This window comes from Arvicola amphibius, chromosome 12 (genome assembly GCF_903992535.2).
Source record: "Arvicola amphibius chromosome 12, mArvAmp1.2, whole genome shotgun sequence".
NCBI classification, from domain to species: domain Eukaryota; kingdom Metazoa; phylum Chordata; class Mammalia; order Rodentia; family Cricetidae; genus Arvicola; species Arvicola amphibius.
The window spans coordinates 5,061,756-5,086,074 of NC_052058.2; the positions used below are offsets into that span (position 1 = coordinate 5,061,756).

General features: G+C 44.3%; 1 protein-coding gene across 49 annotated transcripts in view; it reads right to left on the reverse strand.

Moving 5' to 3' along the window:
- Positions 1-24,319, reverse strand: part of LOC119827306 — a 103,390-nt gene that overhangs the window by 67,407 nt on the left and 11,664 nt on the right. For 25 of the 49 annotated variants that reach the window (XR_006020953.1, XR_006020952.1, XR_005287634.1 and 22 more), the window contains exons 2-4: positions 5,407-5,562; positions 3,362-3,476; positions 2,694-2,810 (exon numbers count right to left, since the gene is read on the reverse strand). The exons of 2 other annotated variants lie outside the window; for them this stretch is intronic. The gene's annotated coding sequence lies outside the window, so the exon portion shown is untranslated. Of the gene's footprint in view, positions 1-2,360; positions 2,530-2,693; positions 2,811-3,361; positions 3,477-4,957; positions 5,086-5,394; positions 5,563-24,319 lie in introns of all 49 variants that reach the window. 22 more of the 49 variants (XR_006020940.1, XR_005287631.1, XR_005287633.1 and 19 more) reach the window with 5 other exon arrangements.

The window sequence follows — 24,319 nt, forward strand, 5'->3', positions numbered from 1 at the left end:
CCCTTCCAGTAACGAGCTACAAAACCATGTCTCCTTCTGTGTCATATCCGTTTCCAAATAGGAACACCCAGGAGACTCCCATCCTCCCCAGCTACTTCACAGCGCTGACATGAGGGCTCCATGAAACCCTTTGCAAAGGCAGAAGAGTATCTCTGAAATCAAGAAATGAATGTGACATCTCTGAGCAAAATGCTGACCTCTGGACTGTGCCATCTGATCACGAGCCTGTGCCCCAGTTCACCAGAAAACGTTCTATCGCTGCTCTGCTTTGAAAACGTGATCCGGTCTCCTGAGAAGTCATCACCACAGTGTCCTTTGCAGATAAAGACTTGTGGACGAGGTTGCTGTGCCTGCTGCATCCCCTCCAGCTTTGGCAGATGTGAACTCTCTCTTCAGGCCTACAGAAGCTAAAAATTCTGTGGCTTTGCTCAGCCATCTCTTATTCCCCCCCCCCCCAAGCCTCAGCCTGCTTGCCCAAATCTGGAGGTACCTGAGTCATCTGACCCCAACCGATTCATGTGACATCTTTGTTCGCCGTTACATTGACTTGAGAGAGGAAAAAAATACCTCAACCAGGAAATATATCTTGTAGAGGTATTTCATCCTCCCCTCACGTGGTGCTGGAATATCGCTTTAAAGAACATTCTTGTGGCGTTTCCAGTTCTTTCCCTTTAGTCCTGCCACGGGAGGAGCTGGTCCGAGGGGAAACTGCTCCCCAGCAGAGCCGCTCTTCAAAGGGACTCCTTCGGGCAGGAAGAGGGAATGTCTGATATTGTGGCTGAATAAACAGACTCATCAAGCTCAGAGCCAGTTGGAAAGCTAGGCCCTCTGAGTCTGCCGTCTGCCAGCCCCGCACCACGCATTGCTACGGCTCTATCTGTAATGTCCTCCTATCTCTCTCTCCCACTCTATGGTCTTCTTCACCAAATGCCGTGGCGTAGCTGACTGTGGAATGAACACTTTCCTTACTCTTTATACACTATCCTAAACTAATAGGCTCAACGACACAGAGCACACTGTCTTGCAACCCCAGCCCACAATCATCAACCTCCCACAATTGTAAAAGGAGATTAGCCTGGCACAGTGATACACACCCAAGATTCATGTTCCAAGGACACAGAGGCAGAAGGATCACCAAGAGGTCAAGGCCATCCTATGCTACTTAGTGAATTCTAAGGCAACCTGGCTGTTAAACCAAAGCAGATTATATGGCTGGCTCATAACACACTTATGTCAGCCCTGGGCAGATCACTGATAGAATCCTAAGCTTTACAGGATTCCAAAGAACTCATTTTCAGAAACAAACAACACCATCTACAAATCCACACACTCTGAAAGACAACTGTCTCCCCTGTCCCCTGAAATGGTTCAGTGTCCCACAATCTATCCTAAACCTTTTAGAACCATCAGTTTTTCCATTGACAAGCTGCTCATGAGCAAAATTCCAAGCCCCTGATCACAGCAGGGATTAGGCTTAGAGACCGGAATTTCTCTTTTCCGTCCTGGAAAATTTGGGATTTTCTTTGAGCACTAAATAAGCACCAAAAGATGTCGTGGCTATTCAGAAAACCCGGATATTAGCGCATGACTTTTGCCATGTGTGCATCCACGTATACTCTCCTGGACACAGACACTCCATGAATTTCCCATCTCAAAATTTCAGTCCCATCAGAATTTGTTTCTGAAAATCCGAAATTCACATTTTCTCTAAATTCCCTGATATTTATTTATTATATTTCCTTGTGGACAATATTCTGAAAGACACACATTCTTAGGAGGGTTTAGAAAACTCTCCAGAACCTAAGTTTCAAATGAAAGTTCATCTCTTTAATAAATTTATCCCTTCCACAACTGGCTATAGGTGGCTGTGGTAGCCTACTTCTTGGCTGACCCCCTGTCCTATTCTAACAGAAATAATAGGAGAAAGTCATATCTATGTCTGGATAATATGGATATCTGGGATTCAAAGCAGTTTTCATCTTCTCCCAATAGTAGGCAGTTAAGTAATCATTCAGTTAGTTATCCCTCCCAATCTGCCATAAACATTGCTGTCTTCCTAAGTACCAACTAGGGCCATGAATGTTCCTGGCTATAATCCCCTCAAGAGGAACACTGAGAAAGGAGGTTTGCTGTGAGTTCAAGACCAGCCTGGGTGACAGCAAGACTGCCTCAAGTAAAATAAAATTAAAAATAGAAAAATAAAAGACTACTAGGGCTCCCTAGGATAATCAACACTTTCAGGATGTCTGTTTATTAGTAGCTGTCATGAGTATTGTCGAGGAATCACAAGGATCAGGCCGCTGTGTCCCCCCTCATTGGCCCAGCCTAACAGCCACACATGCACCAAGTAGTCCACGTACCTCACCATTTTATAAAGCCATATTGTGTCTATTCCTGAAGAAAATAAAAAAGTATCCCAGCTCAGCCACTCCAGTACTGGCTGACAAATTCCCAGCTATTTAGAAGATACCAACGGTTGGATTTTTCATTTTTTTAACTGACTTCTGTATAGGTGGCATTATCAATCGCCTGTCAAATGAAGAACAAAGGTCGGAGACTGTTTGTAGCCAGGCATTCTCAGATGCACCCCCCTCCACCCAGCGTGGAGCAGGCTCTCCTTGTGCAACCACGGACGCAAACATCCCTTAGGCAGGGAGAGAGGGACAAGGTGGGAGGCATTGGCTTTTGCTCACCTTTGGCCAGGCTTTATTTGTTCTACAGATAAAAAAATAACTTTGGACTTCTTTATCCAGCCAGTCACCTTGCATCGGCAGTGAACTCCCTCAAAACTTTCTGTTCCCGTCAGACTCCTGAGAAAACAAAACGGAAAAAAATAAAAGCATGGTTAAAATCTACTTTCTTTGGTCAACATCCTAGCATTGAGCAATTTCTTGACATCTAAAAGGGGCTGTCCTGGAGTCTGACTGGAAGTGAACTCTCTATTGATTAGATGGCTGGGGCCGGGAACAACTGGAGAAGGGAAGCTGAGCTTGCAGACCCTGTCCTAGGTCACCTCCTATCTCTCCCCTCGGCCTCATCAGGACTTTTCCTTCCTTTTGAAAATAGGGATCTTTGGACTTCTACCAACAATAAAATGTTAAATTTAGTTTAATTTACAAACTACACATTTATTAACCTATTCTGAACATAGAGAATACAGGAACACAGGAATGTTACGCCTGTGCTCAGGTGTTCCATTTCACATGGAACCCATAAATATGGAGGGTTGTTGCATGACAACTAAAAAGAACACACATGCCAAAATTTAAGGTGAAATTAAAATGAACACAAATGGGCTTATCGTCTTATTTCTCACACCAATAAAATGCTTCGGAATTCCCATGAGATAGAGAGACCTTACTTCTGCATCCATCACTTTTAAAATGTGGGCATCCATCACTCTCCCCCGCCAAGCACCACTTTGTCCTCAGGAAAAGCTGTGTTTGTGGAAAGATCCGCTGCCTGTCATGATGTGTCTGTGAACAAGGACGTATCATAACATTCACAGTTTAAGTACGAGTATAATTATGAGAAGAAAGCTGTATTTTACATTAATGTCAGAAGTACCAAAAAAATTCAGGGTATTGGAACAGCAACGGGTTGCCTAGTGGCCGTGATCTCAGGCCTCCTCGCCAGATGTGCCGCAGCAGCCCTGCACTCTCCAAACAGAAACATTTAGCCACCATCCAATGGCTACAAGAGAAAAGGGAGGGTGGCTTACAGGCTAAAGGGCTTCTAGGAAGTTAACATTTGATTTCTACTTAAGGTTTGTGTTCCTTTAAGAAGTCAGGAGGGCAACAAGGCCCTGACAGAGGCAGAAGCACAGTCCTCTGCACCCTGCCGATTCCATCCCCAAGGAAGGGCCTGATGAATCCTCCTGGGTCTGCACAGAGATTCCAGGACTCTGTAGCTTTATGTTGAGGGATTAAAGACTTCCACAGTACAAAAGGAAAAACAGATATTTGGAGGGCTCAAATAATGGTAAGTTCATACATACTCAGAGATTTATGCCTGTCATAAATAGATGCAAAAACATTCCCGGAGCATAAAATGAATAGTTATCTGATTTTCATATTTGTGATCACAAGCTGGAGATCTTTTATAAGGACAGTATTCCTTAGGCGTATGTATACATTCAATTCACCAAATCATCTCAAAAGCTTCAGCTTGACTTCGGCCCGCAAAACAAAGGGAAGCAGAGAGAATGGATCAGGAATTGAGACGCTTCTTCAGAAGTTTGTATGCACAGTTCTGTATGTAGCCATATCAATTGCATACATATATGTGTACTTATGTAAGCATTTCCATGTGAAGAGAAGTCTCTGCCACAACCATCTACCTGAGAAAACCATGTACCTTTGAAACACTACACAGTGATTCTCCAGCAGGCACTGAATAATACAACAGAACACATAGCACAGACCAGAGAGATTACTCAGCAGTTACGAACACGTACTACTCTTACAGAGGATCAGGTCCCAGTGCTCATTCAAGGTGGCTCACAACTCCAGCTCCAGGAGGATCCCTGCACTCATGTGCACAAACCCACACACAGACAAATGCATGCACATAATTAAAAATAAAATAGATAGGGACTAAAGAGATGGCTCAGCAGTTAAGAGAATTTCTTGTTTATCCAGAGGACTCGGGTTTGGTTTCCAGCACCCACGTGGTGACTCACAACCCTCTATAACTCCAGTTCTAAGAGATCGGATGCTCTCTTCTGATCGCTACAAGTTTGAGCCATGCATGTGGTGCACACACATACCTTCTTGCTCACAAATACACTTTTAAAAATTAAATATTTTCAAACAGCGAACAAGCATGTTCTTGCAGAGTGAAGAACTGCATATAACTAAAGTCAGATTATTGCAAATCTCCACTTTAAAAAAAAAAGACTTTTCAGATCAGGAAAGCTGTATTCAAAATGGAAGGACTTCAGACTGGCAAATCATACCCACATATACAACCCTCACAGATATGAGGAAGAAACTGATCCTACAGCACCAGTCATGAGGTCGGAGTTAGGAGCTCACAGAAGGCAAGTGAAGTGATGGGCCAGAATTCAGTCTTCCCTGGAACATTCTGGCAAACAAGGAAAATTACGTTGTTGTTGTTGTCCACTTAAAACACCCAAAAATATGCTTTCACCACGCACAGGAGACAACGCCTCAGAAGGCACAGGACTGACAGAGGTCCCGGGAATTCTACTTCTCTTGCGCCTTTCCCGGCATTGACCTTTGTTTCTGAAATGTCAAGACATCTCTTATGTCGTCATGAGCCTATTCTCCCAGTCCCTCAGAATGCCACCCTCAAATGGACATAAACGGTGCCAAAAGTGATAAGACCTGGGGATTGCTGAGTGCCACCAATCCTTCTGTCAACACAGCTGACCTGAAACCTGACCTTGGTCACCTTCCTTTAACGGTGCAGAGGAGAGGCACGCGGAGACAAACTGTTCATCAGCTGCTCTCCCAGGCAGGAGTCTCAGGTGGGAACGGATGCTGATTCTGCCTCTCTTGACTGTATGAACCCAACATCTCAATCCACGGTTGGCTCCAGCTGTTCCAAAGAACACAAGAACAGATGTGCTAGGGAGAAGAGAAACTCAACGGGGAGGACACTGACTCTTCAGCTTCTTCAATAATCCCTGTTATGAGCCAAAGAAGTCAGTTTGAACCCCCACATGTAGCGCTAATTTCCCATCTGCCAAGCCACAGTGAAGACTTCAGTGTTGCCCAAACTGTTACGGCTTTGTTAAGGCTTGTGAACGAATCAGCGCAGCAAGCTGTTCATTGGGTGAGGGGTCAGATACATACAGATGCCTTCACCTTGTCAGTGAGAAAGTCAGAAGTGATCAGATTAGTTGGTTTGCCCGTTTCATGAGCAAACACTCTTAGTGTTCACAGTTACTGTTCAGCTGTTAGTTATGAAGACTGTCTGGTGAAACACAGGCTAAAGTTTAAACCTTCATGAGTCCCAGTCTATGGGTAAAACACTTCAGTACTGAGCGTGGCCCCTGCCACACATGGGACACCTGTGATCACGTCTCATTAAGATGAGCATGTCAAGTATTTCTTTCAAGGCACAAACCATTCCCCTGTGTTAGGGCAGAATCTATTCCTCTAAGCCTTGGAATGTGGATTCACCAGTATAATTCTTCACACATGGGAGAGGGAAGAAATGATCACATGACTTTCAAGGAACTATTTTAGAATCTTTGCAACATCCACCCAAATGTCTCAGGACATTGGCTCTAGAGGAAGCTGATCACAATTATGAAAATCTGATGTCCCAAAGACCACCAAACACAAGGAAATCTAAGCTAACCTGTAGACAGAGTGTCCTGATTAGCCCAAGGCCAAAAATACAAATGAAGAAATGTTCAGCTTGCTCTAGCCTCAGAAACCATCTAACTATGAACACATGAATCTCCAAGTAAGAGCTGCCCAACTGAGCTGTCAACCCAAGAAGCATGAGTAACACAATACACTCCCTTATTGTCACTACGCTTAGAATACTTTATCAACAGCAATGGTGGGTAGCTGAAGCAGGTTTCTATAGCTATTAAATAAGTACATAGGCTGGGAAAAACAGGCTACTTAGAAAAAGGATCACTAAGCATATCTAATGAAATCTACCAAAGGCTTTATGTAGGGAATATCAGCAGTTGTCAAGACCATTTGGAAACTGGACAGCTTTGTGGATAATTGTGGCCAAGAGGAAATCTGCTATGGAGAAAGTAACTTTTTTTTTTGAGAGTGGAATTTTCCAAACTCACCAACCATCTCAGCAGGATTCGTTAGCTGATTGCTCAATGTTCTGCTCTCCTCTCCTTTACACAGAGCAAACTCATGACTGTCCCAGCCACGATTCTAGGTACAAAGTAGACAAAACATAGCACACCAAGGAAAAGCATCAGTAGGCACAGGAAACAGGCTCCAAAGAGCTGAACCTGTTCATTTATTTTGTAAAATAGACCGTGGTCCAGGTAGCACTGTAAAACAACCAAATATAGCGGGAGATAAGCGTGGGCGGGAGTGGAAAAATAGAGGCTAAATGCCGGGCACAGGCAGCTGTGACATCATAACAGCCCCCGTGATTGCACTGATATGGGCCACCCCTTTATTATGACAAGCTTAATTATGACACGATCCATATCTATCAAGTCTTTGATGGTTGTAAATAAGTCTGAGTCATTCCGCCATCCTTTTTACCAGAGACACAATAGCTTTAGCCTTTGGGGGTAATGAAGAAAATAAATGCCAAGAGGATGGATTTAATCCTCGTGCCTTTTCTGTTAAAATGAAAACAGGGCCTGCTGCCCCCCTTCCTGGGTATCAATTTTTTTATGGCTGAGTAGGTCTTCTTGGTACTCAAATACCATACTCCTCACTTAAAGAATACTTTCCACTCTATTCCAGTCTAAACCCACAAACCCCTCATGCTCAAACAGGAATTCCATCTCTTATAAGAGTACAAGATTGTGTTCAGAATCAGCCGAATAAAATGTTGACACACGTTGACTAACTTTATAAACAAATTCAGTATAAAACAAACAAAAACTATGGTTGACAGTTTCTATGGATCCAGTAAGGCAGAGCATCTACAAAGCATCCACCCTTTGTCTGTGTGTGCAGACAGAACCCAGGACTCAGGGGCGCCCGCACTATGAGCAGGGTAGAAAGGAACCCAGGACTCAGGGGTGCCCGCACTATGGGCATGGTAGGAAGGAAGGAAAGCGCCTTTCGCTGAGATCTAACTTATTTGTTTTTTCTTGGGTTTCTTTTGATTCTGCCACATTAATGAAACCAGTTCACAACAATTTATTGTGTGGCATGAAGACAGGGGTTCATTAAGATCTTTCTTTAGACGTTTTCAAGAAAATGTGAGTTACGAAGGGCTACTCTGTTGGATGTCTCACCAGAAGGACCAAGAGCAGTGATGATCGACCCTTTTGTTGAGAGACAGCACGTACCTTAAGCACTCTTCCAAACCCTGCTGGGTTGGAGGATTGCTTCAGTGGTTCAGAGCACTGGCTGATCATCCAAAGGACTGGAGTTTGATTCCAAAAACCAACAAGGCAGCTCACAAACGTATGTAACTCCAGTCCCAAGAAATCTAACAGCCTCTTCTGGCCACTTTGGGTACTGCATGCCCATGGTACATGGACATAGAATTCTATACATAAAATAGGAATAAATAAAATCTCAAATATTTTAATTAAAAATTTTAAAAATAAAATTCTCCCATACTGCAAGGCCTGAGAGTCTAGAAACTATATTTCCAAGGCTCCCTTGCCAAGAAGATTCTTAGAGTGATTTGCCATTGACATCACAGGAAGCAGAAGAGGCAAGAAACAGAGACATTTTCCTCAATCAGTAATCACAAGCAGGTGTTTGTGTGCATAGACAAGGGGCAGATGGCGGGTTGTATGTCACTTCTATGCAGACAGCTGAGAGCATCAGTGTCCACTTGCATAACTTCCTCGATCTCTCCTTCCCAACCCTCTCAAGAGTTCTGTTTACCTTCTAATTCTGTATATGGTATCCCTTCCTCGGGAGAATATTCAAGTAGGTAAGTCAGAACAGAACTGGGTAGGTGTTGTTTCAATAATAAATAACTCCTTGCTGTCTAGTCTTAACTTGGTACAGCCTATGATTTTTTTAAGTCTTTGATTTATTTAAGTGGTTTGCCAGTACATATGTGTTGGGGAAGGCCACTCGTTTGTTTTCCCAATGTCCTGACCCAAAATAATCATACAGAAATCTGTACTGATTGCAATACTGTTTGGCCTATAGCTTAATCGTACTTCTGGCTAATTCTTTTATCTTAAATTAACCCATTTCTATTGATCTATGTATTTCCACATGACTGTGGCTTTCTGGCAAGGTTTTGAGGCATCTGTCTCCTGCAGGCGGTTACATGGTTTCTCCCTGACCCCACCTACTTTCTCCAAGCATTCAGTTTAGTTTTCCCACTTAGCTCTATTCTGTTAAGCCATTGGTCAAACGTAGCTTCTTTATTAACCAATGGCAATAAAACATATTTTCAGCATACAGAGGGGAATCCCACATCACTTCCCCTTTTCTGTCTAAATAAAAAGCAAGGTTTTAACTTTAACATAGTAAATTTATATATAGCAAAACAGATATCAAGCAAGAATTACAGTTACAATATTTATATCTACTTTATTTTTATTATAATTAAGGAAAACTATAATTATAGCTATCTATTCTTCAGCTCCATCAAAGACCACAGAAGGAAATAATATTACCTAAGCTAATAAGAAGTGCAGTATAAACAAGTGCCAAAGCTCTAGAATTGACAGAAACATCTTGCTGCTTGAACAGTCACCCAAAGTTCTTCTGTATTATTGGGGCATCCAATCTTCAACCCACAGGCCCATAGTATCTGGCAGACTTTTCCATGATGCAGGAAATTTGAAGATCTGTTCTGCCTTGTAACGGCTGAGTCCATCAATCACTTTCTTCTGTGTCCTGCTGAATGTCCGGCAGACTCTTTCATGAAGCAGGAACCACGAAGGACTGTCTCACCTTCAGCAGTCATTTTTCTGTGGTCCTGCATGTGCAGTCAAGCAGTTCAGGCAAGAGCAGTTTCTTGCCCAAATGGCTAACCAACTCCCTGAGCAGCCAGCCACATCTTCACTGTGCTACTCTGATTCTTTCTTTTCTGTGTTGTTGCTATGACATCGCTTCCCCCATCACAGCACAGCCTCCTCCTGCTCTCACCACCCTCTCCTCCTCTTTCCTGTGTGTTCTGTCTCATGCTGGATCTCACCATGGTGGTCTGAGTGAAAAAGGCCCTCACAGGCTCATACATTTGAATGCTTGGGCTATGGTTCGTGGAACTGCTTGGGAAGGATTAGGAGGTGTGGCCTTGTTGGAGGAGGCATGGCACTGGGCATGGGTTTTGAGGTTATCGTTATCTCTGCTTCATACTTGTGGGTCATACGTAGGCTCTAAGCTACTGACCCAGAGCTACACCTGCCTGCCTGTCTCCAAGCTTTCCACCATGAAAGTCAGAGACTCCCACTGTATAACTATGACCTCAAATTAAATGTTTTTTCTTTAAGTTTCCTGGAGCATGGTGTTTTGTCAGGGCAATAGGCAAGCAACTAAGACACTCGCTTTCCTCGATTTTGCTCTTCACAGTAATTTATAAGTGTTCTACTCTCTTCTCCTGGCAGCTTCTAAGCCTGAGGTCGAGACAAAAAGATGGGGTTGTCACTCTGTCCAAAGCCAGAGAGAAAGCCATTGCAGTCACTTTGTCTCCCACTCAAAATCATCTTATCCTCACCGTTGTGTTTGATGGACAGCAAAAAGGTAAACCACATTTGATAAAGCAGAAAACCAAAAATAAAAAATAAACTTCTTGGAAGACTATATGGGGAAAATAAAAATTATTTTTAAAAATTTATTTTATATGTGTGTGAGTGTTTGTCCTGCATGTATGTCTGTACACTACATGTGTTCCTAGCGCTCATAGCAATTAGAAGAGGGAGTCAGGTCCCCTAAATCTGGAGTTAGAATGGTTGTGAGTTGCCATGTTGGTGTTGGGTTCCAAACCCTGGTCCTCTGCAAGAACATCATATGCTCTTAACCACTGAGCCATCTCTCTGATCCCTAAAACATCATTTTTGAAAGAATCAACTTTGAGTGTTTTCTAGCATGCCAATGTCATATTCTTCTATAAAAGGTCACCAACAGAAGTGACCCCTTCTTCCCCATCACCTGCCTCATTCTCTGCTTATAGTTTGGGATAAGGACAGAAGGAAATGGACTCAAGTCCAGTCCCAATGGCTTCCTATCTCTCCAGTGATTGATTTCACATCAGTCTGTCATGCAATCCCTTCTGTGCAGACATGCATCAAGGTACACCAGAGTTTCAACGAGATGCCTGTGTTCCCAGGCTCACTGCAGAGTGACTAACGGTAGCCAGGACATGGCAGCAACTTTGTTGTACATCGGTAGATAAAGGGATAAAAAACTCAAGGCTAGAGAGATATCTCAATGGTTAAAGACACTGGCTGTTTTTCCAGAAAACTTGGGTTTGGATCCTACCACCCACACGGGAGCTCACAGCTGCTATAACTCCAGATCTAAGGGGTATGATGCCCATTTCTGGCTTCCAGGGGTACTGCACACATGTGGTACACTTACATACACACAGGCAAGACACTGATACACAAGAAATAAAAATAAATCTTTTTAGTAATCATGACACATGTGTCACACCACACATATAAATAGCTTGACTTATGACCAGACTATTTCTATAAAAGCTGCTTGAAATTAGAATAATAATGATGCATAGAAAATAAAAAATTATGATTCCTCACAGTTATTAATTGCAACAATGACAGTTGTGAGCATTCTTGAGCACTCACTGTATAGCAGGTGATGTTCTAATGCCTTTCATGTGGCTCCCCTCGTGGAATCCCTCAGCCACACCCTCTCGGAGCTGTCTTATCAGCACCCTGACTTATTTAGAATTTTATTTTGCAGAAGACGTAACATGCAACTAGCAACTGGTGGGATGAGAAATTATTGAAAATAGGAACATTATAGACCCATGCATCTGCCATCCACAGGAATGAGGACTGGAGAGGCAGCTTCTGAGCTCACAGTCTGAGATTCACCTACACAGTGGGAGAGGAGAAGACTCAGGAAGCCCAGTCTGCCCTCCTTCCTTAGTCAGAATGTCAGAATGTCAGTGTTTCTAGATGACACCCCTGCACATCCCTCAGGTAGGTCCCTCAAGCCATCCCCAGACCAGGGGCGTCTAGTGCCAAGAGCCATTGTGTTCTGTTGAAAGCAGAGGACACTTTCCTTTGAAATACGTACAAAGAACTAGCACATCTAGCCAGCTTATGCCAAACGCGAAACGTCATCTACAATTGGGAGAAACACACCAACGCCATGAGCCGTCAGGCCCCTTTCAAGACTTTAACATTGAAAAATCAACCTTTTTAAAAAAGGTCTGGATGGTCCATATGACTCCCAGCTTCATTGCATGTGATTCCCCACCCTCCATTCCTATTGCTGGCCATCCACTCTCCTGTCATCTGTTCCTCCAGCTTAAAAAGATAGGTAGGTAATGGATGGGTAGGTTATAGATTGATGGATAGATGATAGATAAACCTATCAATTAATAGATAGATGACAGGTAGGTAGGTAGAGAGAGGGGGGCAATAGACAAATTTTACATTTTCTCAGTCATATAAAGATTTCTGAGAGATGATATTAATATTAAAAGTTTTTAAAAAGACAATAGAAAATAAATTCTTCAGCAAGGTATGGTAACACATGCCTATAAATCTTAATATCCAGGACCCCTTTTTCAGGAGAATTCTGAGTTCAAAGCTACTCTATTCTGCATAACCTGGCCAACCTCAACTACATGGTAACACTGATAGAGAGAGGAAAGGTAGAAGGGAAGGAGGGAGAGAAACTTCTTTATAATGATCTTTCTATTAGAGTGGTATGTGTGTGAAACATACGCTTGCGCACATGCGCGTGCATGCACATTGGCAATGTAAATAATGGAATAATGGTCTGTTTGTGCCATGGCATATATGTGGGTGTCAGAGCAAAATCTTTGGGTGGTGGTCCTCACGTGTCCACCTTGTTTGGGACAGGGTCTCTCTACCTCTGCGTGCCCCACGTTAGCTTAGCTGGCTCAAGTGTTTCTGGAGATGCCTGTCCCCACCTCTCACCTCCTGTAGATGTGTGACTATTACAGACACTTGCGCTACAGTGTCCCCAGCCTTTATGTGGCTGCTAGGGATACAAACCTAGGTTTCCAGATTTGAGCAATAAACACTTTACCCACAATGCCATCTCCCTAACCCATGACCTCCCTTTGTTTAAGGTCAAATAAACCCAGCATTACTGTGGCCCCAATCCCCTGGGCACTTATTTTCCTCTGTCATTCCAGAGGACCACAGCTGAGCCATTGCTGTCTCTGTGATCATCAACTCTTAGTCTTTCTTCCATCCCTAACTTCAAGAGTTCTTGACAGATGGGCAACACAAAGGACAAACTTGGGTCTTGCCCTGGTGCCAGGCTTGGGAAGTGGAGACAGAGAGATGCCCAGAGGAGACAGGATTGAAAATAGGTAAGATGCTGACCATGTTAACTGAAGAATTATGGGCAAATGGACACAACGGAGCTCAGAAAAGCCACTGTGGTGACCTCTAACTGGAAGGTGGTCCAACTACATGTGCTGAGAAGGGACAGAAGACCTGTCTAGAATGAAGTCATCTACAAGTCTGTAAACCAAGTTGCTGGGGCACGAGAGAACAGAGAAAGAAGAACACTAGAACGGGGCACACTGGCAAAACATGCTCATACCATCCCCCTTCTACGACTAGTGGGGGTCACTGTCAACACGGCAAACGTAAGAAAGGCAAACAACTAGGAAGACTGAGGTGCAAATAGGTGAGGCTACACCATGGTGCTAATATCCAACCTAGTGCGGGTGGCATCACCCGCTCTTGCCCCATAACCACCATGTCTTCCCGGCTATGGACATGTGCCAGAGAGCTGCCCTCTGTAGAGTTATCGGACCATCCACCCGGTATTATGATTTTGATCCTAAATGTCCCCCAAGAGCTGGTATGTTAAATCTTCAGCCCCCTAGCTGATGGGTGGGAGCATAAATAGAATAAGCGATCATTAGGGAGCAGGTCCTTCAAGAATGTATTGGGCTCTCAGCCCTTTTCTTCTCACTAATTTATTTTGCTTTTCTGGACATCCCAGCAGCGCAGAAACAGCTCTGCCCCTCAGCTCTGATTGCCTCCACTCACCACGTGTGCACAGCGATGGAGCTAAATGTCCGCCAGGGGAGAACCTACAGAAACTGTGTGAGTCTAAATACGTGCTTTCCTTACAAACTGATCTTTCTCATGCATTTTGTCAACTAAAAGATAGCCTATCTGGCTACAAATGATCTAGTGATTTTTTAAAAAATTTTCTTTCAATGTAAGTCCACAATCTTATTTCATAACAAAACATGATTCCGGGGTTCCTGGGAAAAAGAAGCTAAAATTTGTTCAAGTAGATCAAAAGCTGAAAGTTGGTCAATGAATAACATTTGTTTGTATTAGGAGCAGAGAGCTCTGTGCGGCCAGAAGGCAGCGTGAGCCTGCGCTGGATCCTGACTGTTCCAGTCTAAGTCTGCTGCCTCTCTTCCCAAGTTCTATTTCAGAAGCAGAGGAGGGGTGTGGGAAGCAGAGAAGCAGAAGCAGGGAGAGTGTGTGGGGGAGCAGGCAGAGAAGCAGGTCCTACAACCAGGCTAACCCAGGCAGCCACCCCTCTTTCTTCCTTAGCAAAGTCTATCCACTGTTTTTTTTACCCAGCCTATTCTGCTCCTCACGTTCTGAAGCCCCTGAGGACAGTACATATTGTCCACGTAGGTTTAACCTTCAGATTTTAGAAGAATGCTGCCACCCCCCACCAGAAAGCTGGGTCATGGCCCTTCCAGAAAACAGACATGAGCTTGGAGCCCACTAACAGAGATGAACTTCAGCTCCATCACTTCCATGTGAGCGGAGACAACTGAGGCAAACTGTGTGGTCCCCAGTCTCTCGCCTGCAGAATGGATGGTGCGGGAGGGCTGTGTCGTCGTAGCATCTTCTCGTTGCTGCTAGCAACAGAGGATGCCTTGAGATGGTACCAAACACCCGTATGTTTCCATACACGTCCTTGGCCCACCACTCCTGGACATTTGGCGACTTGCTGCAGACATGCTGTACAAGGGACTTGGGTGTGTTATTGAAGTGACATCTCTAACTCCAGGGGCTTGAGGAGCTTGTTGCTATCATAAAACCCCCTTTGGGGTCAGACCTTTGAGTGTCACTTACGGCCAGTTTGGAAATAATCTACTTGCTCACCCTTCCAGCAGAGGATGTCATCATTGGTTAATGGAAAGTGACAAGGGGGAAAGAATGAATAAGAGGGGGAAGGTTGGGGACGGGGGGGGGGGGGGCGAAGGAGGCCTTTCTCTTTTGGGGAATGTGGAGCACTAAGCGCACCATGTTAATCGGTGCGTGTCAAATAACGGACTAATTAAAGAACCTTCATCCGTTGGGGGTCTGTGTGTGTGTGTGTGTGTGTGTGTGTGTGTTCACATCTCATTTTTGTTGTCTTTTCAAAGATTTGGTTCCCAAATTAGCTTCAAGCATAAGTGCTAACGGGAAAGAGAAAGAACCTTGCCCATCGAAGAAGCAAGGCAGCCAACGCACAACAGAAAATACATGGAGGGCTGGGGGAGAAGTTTTATGATCACAGTAGCAACTTCTTGAATAATGGAATTTAATAGCATATAATAAACTGTGATCCAGGAGAACTCTGGTTCATTCCCGCTAATTGTTCTAGCCTGTGAAATGAAGGCAAAGTTTATCACACCAACATGCTGTTAAGACCACGAAGCACTGCAGGGAACAGGCAATTGTCCCCAGCTGCCTCCCTCCCTCACTCCCAGAGGGTACTAGGTCCTTGCCCTCCGAAACACCAGACCGTGCCTCCAACTTCAATAGCAACCCCCAGTTCTAAGACTTTAAAGTCACAGAAATGGTAATTTTTTTGCAATCAACAAAAACTATTGTATTCTGCAGAGAAACAGAAGGGTGACTAGACACAAAGCCGCCAATTAGGTTATAAAGAATAATAACTAATATGCTTTCATAGCGATGCCAAAAGTACGAAAACCTATAATAAATTTAATTGGGCACACGATCATAAGCACTGTTTTCTACCTACAAACTTCTGCTATATTAAGCTAGACTCCAAATAGAGAAAACACATGTTTTTATCATTGTGATTGAAAAGTATGCTTTTTTTCACTGCATTCTAATTTGGATCATTTTTACACCAATGTCAAAAAAAACGGAAGGTATAATTAGGAAAGAGAAATTATGTTTCTCTGTTGTTAGTCATTGGTCATGTCTAAGCGTTAAAATGAATAAAGGAATTAAAGCAATTATCTGAATAATTCAGGGCCCCCCCCCCAAGGTCAGAGGTTTCTGATAAAAAAATATTGTCTTTGCCTGAATTAGTAAAGTAATAATCTTGGTTTTCTGATTCATTTTCTAATTGTGGGTCTGTCTATAGGTGAAGAATCCTATGTACTTTCAAGAGTTTTCCTGACAATTAAAGAGTATATTATTTTTATGCACATACATTTTGTGAACATCAGAAATAGCTAAAGTTCTACAGAGCATTTTGCAAAGTAGCTATTGAAATTACTGAACAAAAACAAATAAAATATTTCCTTTCTGTTGAAAAAAAAAAGTCCAAGAAAGAACCTTGATAGTACCACTGGGGAGCTGAGGTGGACTGAACCACATCTGTAGTTGGAGAATCTAACAGAAAATTAGCACTGGGCACACTGTGGACAGCTAATAAAGAGAGCATGGCTAAAAGAGATTAAGGTTCAAATTAAGGTCAGAGAAGAGATGATAGCGCAAAGCTGCCATGTTAAGTGAGACAGTCCCCTGAATCGGGCTTAGGTGAAAAATTACACTGTTGGGGTTAATAAAAGGCCGGGCATTTGTTTGGACTGAGACTTCAATTAAAATGTTATTTGGGCAGCCAGAGCTAATGTCGTGCTTAGACGTAAACCAAAATGCCTTTTGAGAAGAGGAAAAGAAAAGAGGAAAAAGAGAGAGAAAGAAAAGAAGAATAAAAAAGAGAGAAAGAGAGCGGCCACCTAATCTCTCACAGGCTCTGGAAAGTGGCAGGAAAAATTGTGTGAGCTGAGCCGAGCCCAGCTCAGCAGCAAGCATTCTTGAGGGTCTGTGACCTCATCCCAGGCAGCTGAGGGCCTGTGAGTTTTGATTGTTGTGCTGGGTGAGGAGGCTACTGTTCAGCTGAAGCCCTTATTTGAGACAAGGGGAAAATCTGGTTGATGTAATATGCCAAGTTTTTCTTTCTTTTTTTTAATGCTATAAAAGGGGAGGGGCCAGAAATTCTGGGTCTTAATCACATGTCCCCACACAGAGACTAAAACTGATGAAGACAGTTATTGAATTTCTAGCCTATATCAATTTGCACACATTTAGACAAAAAAAACCAGGAGGGCGGGTGCAAAACCCCCAAGCCTTCATTCCTTCAGTGTGCACCCCATCTCTAGACATGTTTACACTGGCCGGAACTCGGCACTCTGGTCGACAAAGCATGCATGTTTCCCTACATTGATGCAGCTTATGGTTTACAATATGGGAGGCATTTAGTAAGTTTTAAAACTACTTAGCTGTGGCTGGAGAAATAGCTCAGTCCACAAAGTGGCTGCAACATCAAAATGAGGACCAACACTTGACCCCCCCCCCCCCAGAACCCATGTAAAAACTCAGGTGTGCTTATAACCCCAGCCTCAGAGAGGCAGGAACACAAGGGTCCCTGGGCTCATTGGACAGTCATCTCACCCTACTTGGTGAGTTCTAGGCCAGGGAGTTATTCCTATCCCAAAACTAAGGAGGACAGGCCCCTGAGGAAGGACAGCAAGATTAACCTTTGGGACTCTGAAACATGCTTGTAACACACAAACATGCACACACACACACACACACACACACACACATAACATTATATAACATTAATAAACCTAAGGAAGAGAGCAAATACAAACATTAGCTAACGCCAACAGCAGCTACACACAGACCTCATCACAAGGCCTGCAGACTGAGGACGCTAAGGGTGGGGGGGAGGCAGATCACATTGAACATTCTGCTGAGGCTTCTTGAATCTGATCATGGAGATTAGCGGAGTCACACAGAGAGATGGGGGCCAACCAAAAACAGTGTGGCTAAGAGCCAACATGAACTTGGGAGGGGGAACTTCCACTGGCATTTCTCGTATGAACTCGGTGGCAGACTGACAGCTAAGGGACAGAAGACCAGGAAAGGTCCCCAGGAAGAGGAAAGGCCAGCATCTCCACCAGGAAGGTGGATGGAGGAACAACACAGCAGAGGTCTAGGGAAGAGCCCGTTATCCCTGTCCCTTATCTCCATGTTAGTTATCGTGGCCCAGGAATAAAGATGGACTCAATTTGGTTCAGTCCCTTCTTCTCAACTCTGCACCCCAAAATATTTTTGCTAATCAAGATATCTAATCTTCAGAATATCCTTTTGTGGGGGGACTACATATGTGTGTCCATGTTCATATGCATGGTGTGTGGGATATGTATAAAAGAGGCCAGAAGTTCCACACTGCGTCTTTCTCAATAACTCTTCACGGCTTTTTGTTTTGTTTTGGTTTTGAAACCTGTCTCTCACTGAACCTAGAGCTTATTAATTGGCTAGACTGACTGGCCAATAAGCCCCAAGGGGCCTCCTGTCTTCATCTCCCCAGCTTGGGGACTGAAGGTGCGTGCAGCCACAACCCAGGTTTCATATGGGCGCTGGGGATCCAAAATTCCAGCCCTCACACTTACACGGGCAAGCACTTTGCCTACTGAGCCTTTCAGCCCCTAATCTTCAGACTATTCTTGAGAAGATAATGTGGGCTTAAAAATAAGGAAGGGATGGGGGGGGTGTGCTAAGAGCCAGACCAGTGACAAGATACAAAATGGAAAAGGCTTTAAATGCAGAATGCCGATAGTGGGGACCACAGTCATAGAGGCGAAAGCCTGCCAGGTCCAGATCAGCTTCGTTAGTCCATTTAAAAAGCACATACGCAGATCGCAGAAAAAAAAATCCTGCACCTCACTGCAAAATAGTTGGTCATCAGTATAAATAGAAACCAAAGAGAACAAGAATTCTTTCAGGCACACACATTTCGTTCACAGCCAGTCTCAATCTGGGAAAGAAGAAAGTATATGATTCCTTCGCTTGACAGGTATGGATGTGACCAACTCTAAACAGAGGTCAGGCTTGACCCCAGCTCATCCTGAAAACATGGTTAACACATGGCTCACATGTTCCTCGCTAGGAAAACTGGTTCCAAAAGCAGAGAATTATATATTCAGCTGATACTCAATTGCAGCCTTTTTATCTTCCAGGTCCTCATGCCAGCCATCAGGGTCCTCACTTAGCAAAGGCTTCCAGGGTGTTTCCTCAGGTACCCGGCTCTGTGGCAGGTATTGGGAATTCTGCGCTGAGCAACCCTCCTCGGGCACCTTCCAGTCGGTCCTACTCCACTGTGTCCTTTTGCAGTGCCTGATGTTATTAAAGAGCTACGGTCACTTCCTGCTCAGAGACTGCAATGTAAGTTCCACAGAGCAAGGACATTGATGTCTTATATGACATCCCAAGAGCTAGCCCACAGGAAGCACTCAGAGACTGTGGCTGGATGAACAACTTCATTTTTGATCAACAATAGGCATGTGTGACCAGGGTTTTGAGATTAGGCAGCTGTCCTAGCCTGCTTCTGTCACTGTGATTAACAACCACCTTGACCAAAAGCAGCTTGGGAAGGAAGGGGGTTTACTTCACCTTACAGGTTACAGTCCACTGTGAAGGGAAGACAGGGTGGGGATTTAAGGCAGTAACGGAGCAGAGGCCAGGAGAAGCACTATTTCCTGGACTGTGCTCCACAACTCACACAGATTGCCTTCTCAGACAACTAAGAACCATCTGCTCAGGGTGGCACTGCCCACAATGGGCTGAGCCCACCCACATCAATCATCATCAGAAAAGCGTCCCTGCACACTTGCCCTTGCCTATGGGTCATTCTGGTGGAGGCAATTCCTCAGCTGAGGTTCTAGCTTTCCCAAATAATGCTGGATTGCATTAAATTGACCAAACTAACCAGAAGCTGACCTTCTCATGCAATGAATTTAAATTGGACCTTGGAAGTGAAGAAGAACTTATCTAGAGAAGGGATCAGGGGTTTATTGGCCAGCAATCTCTGTTACTGAATATAAATACCTGAGGTAGGGGGCACTATATAAAGACAGGTTTATTTCACTTGAGGGCTTGAAGGCGGCACATGCAGACAAATTCCATGGCCTGGGCTCTGTAAGGGATTTCTATGAGGTTCCCCTTCTCCTTATGAGACCATCTTGTCTCATCATGGGAGATCCATTCTGATCACTTCCCATAGACATCTCAGAAAACTGAGCAGGGTTGAGTTTCACTCTCCTAACCTGTTGAGGTCTGATTTCAGGGGTTAAATTCTTGGGTGAGCTCAGGGGCATATTTCAACCACAGCCTGGTGCTTTTCAAGAAAGGCCACATGTAGATATGTTCTGGTATTAGAATAAAGAGTCGGGGGAAGACATGAATATCCAAAGAGAAAACAGCAAGATATCAGAAACTCAGAACAGGAAACAATTGGTGTGTAAGCTTGGGACACAATGGAGCTTTTAGACATGCTTCTGAGAGCCCTGACATGAGTATTAAGCAAGACCATGACCAACCTCCTAACCTGTGGTTCTTGGGCAAACATTACAGGACGAGAGTGTCAAAATGAGCATGCCCCTAGGTGTAAGGTGACTGCAGTCATTCAGTGAGACAAGAAGGAAGAAGGAAAAAAACTTAGATTTAGCAAATGTATCCCAGAAGCACCCCAAACAGTAATGGGCTGGAGCCGTGGCTCAGGCGATGAAGTGCTTAGCTACAAAAGCATGAGGTCTTGCCTCAACCTCCATCTCCCACACAAAAAACAAAACAATCGAAAAACAAAAGCAACAAACACGGCAACAAAAACATAGTGGTCTGTGCTTGCAAAATCACACTGGCAAGGTAGCTAGATGGATCCCAGGGCTTACTGGTCAACCTGCCTATTCCAATAGCCATGCTCCAGGCCAATAACAGAGCTCTGATCTCAAAAATAAGGTAGAAGGCTCCCGAGGGATGACACTAGAGCTTACCCCATCTGCACACAATCAAGGAAAATATATTAAGAAAGCACAAAATTCAAGACAATGAACTAACAGAGAGAATGATCCTTCACAGTGAGTGACAAAGCACCCTAGTTTCATTTTGTTGTTGTGACAAACAAAATGACCAAAGCCACTTAGAGGAGGAAAGGATTTGTCTGGCTATACTTCCAGGTCACAGTCCACCACTGAGAGAAGTCAGGGTACAAACTCAAGCAGGAACTTAAACTAGAAACCACAAAGGAACACAGTTTGTGTGCTCACTCAGGCTCATACTTACCTGGCTTTCTTATACAGCCCAGGATCACCTGCATAAAGATGGCGCTGCCCCTAGGCTGGGTCCTCATGCATCATCGAGCAATCAAGACAATCCTCCACAGATACACCCACAAGATGATTGGATCTCTGCAATCGCTCAAGTGGGACGCTCGTCTCAGAAGACTCTAGGCTGTATCAAGTTGACTGTTCAAGTCAAGCAGCTCACAAGGCTCCAGCATTCCCTGACTTTTCCTCCATCTCCACCTCTCAAAAGGTTCATTCACATAAAGGGTTCTCTGACAACATAAAATTTTAGTTCAAGCTGGGTATGGTAGCACATACCTATAATCCCAATACTCAGGATAATGGAATGAGTTCGGACTAACCTGGACTACATGGGGAGATTGAGGCAGCCTTGTCTTCCCAGTAAGAACATTTCTAAAGAAAAAACATTGGTTTTGGTTGACTATCAAAATTAAAAATACCAGTATGACACTATAATATAAAAAGAGGGAAAGGAGTCCTGGAGACAATGAGGGAGATGTGTGACTCCATGAGAGAGTCATGGGTGTGTGCAGGAGCCACGAGAACACACTGAGAAGAGCCAGAGAACAGGCTAAGATTCTCTACCACCTGCTGCCCCATCACAAAGGCTACACCCCCATAAAGCGGCAGAATGGGGAGACCATACTTGTTAACTTAGAATACAGTCTATAGGAGTATTTCATACAGATGTATCGAGACTCTAAAATTCTCCAACCAGTGGCAATTCAGAAGTTGGGATGTCCTGGACAGGAAGCCTCTGCTGAAAACGACATGCTGATGAGATCATAAAAGGCATGTCCACTAACCATTCTCAGTGTCTGAGGAAAATAACTCACCATTGTGGAGTCAATACCCCTTGCGGAGAAAAATATCACTCATTGATAGAAATTGATTTTTTTCCTTCAGAAATTCCCCAGGGGTAAACAACAATTTTTCTTCATAGTGAACATAACTAAATAAGGCGATGTGAAGGCCTCCACCCCTCCCCCGTCATCAGCGTGCAACTCTAATGACTAGTGTGGCTGTGAATGCCTTCTGCCTGTGGGAAGGCAGACTCCAGCGCCATTTGTTTTGGCCCCACGTTAGCAACTCGGCTACGGAACCTCCAGGATGAGACAACACGTGAGCTTGACAGGACTAATATGAGCAAAACACTTTTGGTGTTTTGAGGAAGTCAAAAATTCACATAAAAAGCGATCTTGGAAATCCCAGCACTCGGGAGGCAGAGGCAGGCGGATCTCTGTGAGTTCGAGGCCAGCCTGGTCTACAAGAGCTAGTTCCAGGACAGGCTCCAAAGCAACAGAGAAACCCTGTCTCGAAAAACAAAAAAAAAAAAAAAAAAAAGCGATCTTGGAGGATACATTTAATAACTATTTTTCATGCTTTTCACTTTTTCTCCCTTACCCTTCCGCCCCTACTTGGATCCCTAAATCATTCAAAAGTCCAAAGAAACCTCAAAACTAAACACTCATGAAGTTCACAAATGCCAGAAACTTCCATGAAGAAATAGATGATACAACTGAATTTAATATAGCTTACATTCAGTTTGTTGGTTAATCAGTGATATTTTCTTATTGACGAGGCTTCAGTGAGATACAAATCATCTGTGTCATAAATTGTCTTCCTAGACCAAATGTGAGACTGAAGAAAAGCTTGCTTTCTACCCTGTCTGAAACGCAAGCCTTGGATGAGAAAGGACAGGTGGATGACTGGGGACAGGGAAGAAGATGCTATTCAGTTCATGTTTGTTGAAGTGGATGCCACAGATCACTGGCAGAATTTCCACTGACTGACAACTCCCCTGAGCAGCTACGGATTAATCCAGCACCCAGATGACTGGGTTCTCTGAGGAGAAAGCCCAGTTGGTGATTAGAGGCTGAGACTCAACACAAGGAAACTGGAAGCCAGCAGCCTACTGGCGCAATCCTGATCTTCCATCCTTCGATGGGTACGAAAGCTCACCAATCACATTCTTGCAGTCAATCCCTCTCCCATCTAAAGGAACATTCTTCTCAAGTGGCTCAAAGGGACAAACTCAGAAGTAAAGTTTGCCACTGTGTTTCATGGGTCATGACCTATAAATTGGCCTTGGGAAACATCAAACCAAATTGATTTTTTTTCATCTAATGGTATATATAAGTTACATGCCTGGAGTCACATCACACATCTACAGAAAAACCGTACAGAACAAAACAAAGCCCAAAAGTAAAAATTAAAATCAACTTCACGTTTTGGTCATCTTAATGGTCCACTGGGTCAAGGGCACCATGAGGGCATGACAACCTGAATTCCATTCCCAGGACTCATACAGTGGAAGAAGGGATCAGAACTCATCCCCACAAGTTGTCCTCTGAGCTACACACACACACACACACACACACACACACACACACACGGGGCGGGGGACCAGGCAGCAATGACTAGCTCACATCATCTGGTGTCTGATTCAAACTGACCTGGAAGCAGAGGGGAACCCCAAGCTGCTCTGCATCCGTGCATGCAGCCAAGGTTTCCAAAAGTGAAATGTCCAGAAGTTATCGAAGGGACTTAACCCCAAAGAAACACTGCGCATGTGACCCCGAGGCATGATTTTACCCACCCACAGGTGAGTCTGTGGCTGGCTGAGTAGACGGACCTCCTCAGGAAAGGTTCTGCTAAGTCTTCCGCCAGAGCAAGGTCTGAAGATGTCAGCATGATGAAACAGCCCGGACCAAACGAGGAGATTTGGACCAAACGAGGGTAGCCATTTGCCTTCTGTTCAATGCCTAAGGGCAGCCAACTCAGAGCCACGGGTCCACCCACACACCCTGTCTCCTTTTCCTTCAGGTTGCTTTCTCTCCTTCTTTCTCAGTACTTGCTTTCAAGTCAGAACGGTTGGGTTGCGGTTGTGCTCACAGCACACACATGAGAATTAGTGCCTGGACCCAGAGATACGGCTTTAGGGAGCATGCTCCCTTCGAAACTTAGCTTCTCAGTCTCTAGGGGGAGCAATAGCCTTTGTCTCTATAGTTCTGGGGACACTATAGTTCCGGGACCGAGAATGGCTCCTCAGTCCCAAGGCTGCCTGACTGCAGAAGACCTCTTGCCAAAGGATGGAGTGAGCACACGCAGCTCAGCCCCAGCTGCCCCAGATAAGAGGTGGCCCGTGTTAACACACAGGCTTCCTCCGTGC